Source organism: Nanorana parkeri, unplaced genomic scaffold (assembly GCF_000935625.1).
Source record: "Nanorana parkeri isolate BGI_ZX_2015 unplaced genomic scaffold, ASM93562v1 scaffold37, whole genome shotgun sequence".
Lineage (NCBI taxonomy): Eukaryota > Metazoa > Chordata > Amphibia > Anura > Dicroglossidae > Nanorana > Nanorana parkeri.
The window spans coordinates 176,172-179,964 of record NW_017306305.1 but is presented as its reverse complement, the minus strand read 5'-3'; positions in this window follow the sequence as shown (position 1 = coordinate 179,964).

Genomic DNA, 3,793 nt, shown 5'->3' with positions numbered 1-3,793 from the left:
ATATATACATATATATAACGACCGAGTTCCGTTCCTACGACCAGGTCATCAAACGAATTGGTCGTTAATTGAGGAACTCTATACAGTACTGTTCTGCATTAGTACATTACTGTATAACGTTGCAGATGTACAGTACCGAACAGTGTACTGTACATAGGGCAATTAAAATACTTACCGTGACCCGCAGTGAAGATCGAAGGACATCACTTCTGCCGGCGACACGCCGCACTGACGCTGACGTGCAAGGTCGGAGGTCGAACGGCGGTCCGTCGTAAGTGCGAGTGGTCGCAAAGCAGGTAAGTCGGTAACCGAGGAATGTCTGTATATAACTTAGTAGGAAAAATTCTCCAATTTAGCTCACTTTCCAGTTCAGCTATGTTGTCCTAGATGGCTCACTTCTCCTGCCTTCTCCAAACTCTTCAACCTTTTGTGAATAACCTTGCAAGGGTTTGTATATGTGAACTCTTGAAAGATTTTCACCCCTATACATATCAGTGGCAAAAGCAGCTTGAAGCAGATTTAAAGGAAGTCAAATGCAGGTCAATAAGCACCTGTTAACTAAGTCAGGACTTCAGAAGTATCTCAAACTGAACTCTGGATACAAGATAAATGCAGCTGAAAGCATGTTGCATTTACCTGTTTATACAAGCCTTTATAGGTTAGAATCAAATATAAAATGTGTTGTGTGGAACTTTCTGCCTGCTTCTCTCCTGCTCCAGGCTGTTGTTACAGATATCTCTACTTAGGAAATTTAATGTCAGGTTGACCTGGTTGCTGACTTTCATTTCTGAAACTCCATTTTACTGCATTGATCGTGGTTTTGAAGTCTACATGATGCTGCTAAGCTATTTTAATGTCCCATATATCCCTCCCTGCATGTCATCAGCGATCCCTGCAAATAGCCCAAGGCAACAAGTCCCTTGCCTTGGTGTCTACAGCCTGCTCAGTGTGGATCACCCTCCCATCTTCTCATTACCCTCTGTGAGTCTGAGACAGAACAGGCTTAATCATTTTCTGCACCTGAACTTGCCATTGGCCAGCGTTGATGAGTCAGATTTGGGTAGTCTGAGACTAAGTCAGCAGCAATATCCAGCAGAACAGACTTTACAGCTACTATGCTCTCAGGCAGCAGAGCAGACTGATTGCACTGTCCATATGCGTGCAGTCAGTTAATGGCAGTTTACTCAATGGTAAATCACCATTTCCATAGCCATCCCTGAGCACAGCATCCAAATTTCCACCTAAATGTGCCAGTTAGTAAGTCAGGAGTTGGTTGGTCAGCTGTTCAGACAGTGCAAGTACCAATGCCCAAGCTAGGCTTGTCCCTAGACTAGTAGACAATATTGCCTAGTAAAGCACTCAACTCGGCTCATTTAGTGATGGACATTACAGTGTACCAAACCACCGGCTTCCAGCCTATCATCCCTTTATGTGATTGCCAGTAAATCATGGTCACTAACTTAGTTCCTGGACTTTAGAAAAAAGGTAGGTTAGCATAATGTTAAAAGAAAATTGACCATGCTTTTAGGCCATAACCTTAGGTTTTGCCTGTGACAATTTATTCATAAAAAAGTATTGTATCTAAAAATTTCAGCGAACCCCCCTCCTAGTAACACTTTTCAGTACATCATCCAGATTAATAAGCAACAAGGCCACATGTTATCCAGCACATGCTCAAGATAATAGAAAAACGCATCTGCTTAATTGGTTTTAAGGGGGCGTGCTGGATAAGGTAAGTATCATGACTAAAGGGTGCTGTCTGTCAAGCAAATATATTCCTTTGTCTTTGAAAGGGAAATTAGACGTTTAACTTTAAAGCGTGGCATTCATTGCTTGCTCCCCTATAAGTCGATAAACTGCATTGCATGGCCATTATTGTGGCCTTTAGACCCCAGCAGTCAATAATCAATATTTTCCTTGTCTATGTCCTTACTCAGAGCCAATGAAGGAAACAATATACATTAGATTGACTTCTACTCGTTTTATTCTTTAGTTTTTTTTCTGTCAGGCATTCTCATTTTGTCTATGGTGTCTATTCCCTTTTTCATTTTTATATATTTTTCTGATCTTTTATTATGGATCATGGTTAGAAGAATATTCAGTATCAAGGTGGGAGCATTGATTTGTAAAGGAACTGTAATGCTGGCAAGCTCTAGCAGTCTCATTTAATGTGTTCCCAGTGTTTGATGGTCTCCAAGGGCATAACCAGGCCAGGTGTCACCTGGCGTGGCCGCTGAGTGTCACCTGGTCTGCGCATCATGACATATGTACATAACGCCATTACGCACACGCGTAACTTTATCACGTGCACTCCACTGCCAGTGCCATCTGGGTGTTGGGTGCCAGCAAAGAGAGGAGGGGAGTTCATCCTGCGAGATAAGGTATGCCGCTGGGTCCCCTCCTCTCTCATACAGCTGCACCGTCTCTCTGTCAGTCATTTTGGTGTAACTCCCTTTGATGGTGTCACCCAGTGTGAGCCACATCCCTCTTGTGGCACCACCGCCTGAAGCATATCCTGTCTCCAAGCACTCCTGTAGTATGCCTGAAGCATCTGGCCATCTACTTTTGTCCACATCTTCTGACAATGTTCTGTAGCTTTAGAAGTACTAAATATTATTCATGACCCTTTGGTGGTGTCAGGACCATGCCTGAGTTCCCCTGTATCAAGCATGCTAACTATTACTCAAGTAAGCTGATTCCAATAGATATTTTGTTTTGTTCACAGGGGGGCTCTATGTGTAAACTAGCACCCAGGGCCGGACTGGCCATAGGGCAAACCGGTGGGACGGGCTGAACACAATCAACCTGATTGTGTTCGGGCCGGTCCGCTATGCCCGAAGGCCGGCTCTGAGCAGAGCAGTGTCAACTGTGTGGTTGAGAGCAGAGCCGGCACTACCACACAGTAGACACTAGAGGGCGCTGGTGGGGGAGGCCAGAAAAACACCTCCTCCCCCAGCTCTCTCTACTCTTTGCTCTTTCCAGAGCTTGCTGGTGCTGTTCCTGCAGCCTGCACTGTCCCGGCATATTAACATATGAATGCGGTAATTTGCATATCAATAAGCCATGGCTCTGAGCAGAGCAGTGTCAACTGTGTGGTTGAGAGCAGAGCCGGCACTACCACACAGTAGACACTAGAGGGCGCTGGTGGGGGAGGCCAGAAAAACACCTCCTCCCCCAGCTCTCTCTACTCTTTGCTCTTTCCAGAGCTTGCTGGTGCTGTTCCTGCAGCCTGCACTGTCCCGGCATATTAACATATGAATGCGGTAATTTGCATATCAATAAGCCACTACCCATTCATATGTAAATATCGCGGCTCATTCATATGCAAATCGCCACCCCTCCCCCCTGCTAATGCCCCCCTCCACGCAAAGCCCCCCTCCCCCCTCCCATCAATGGAGAATGGCAGGGGCGGCAGGGTTAGTTTTAATTTATTTAATTAATTTTTTTCCCCTTTTATTAGCACTTTTTAAAAAATTTTATTTGTATTTTATCTTGTCGTTTACTTTTTTATTTTTTATAATTTTTGATCTTATTATTGTTTATTTTTTTATAATTATTTTCTCATTAATTTCTTAGTATTTTTTACTTTTTTAATCACCTTTTAATTTGTTTAATTATTATTTCTTATTATTTTGTACTAATTTGTTTATTTATATTTATTTAATTCTTTTTTTAATTTAATTTTTTTCACTTAACTTTATTGCTATCACACAGGAGCTAACAACCCCTGTGTGATAGCATTTGGAGGTGACAGATTCTCTTTATTGACCCTGTCACCTCCAGGATAGGAGTT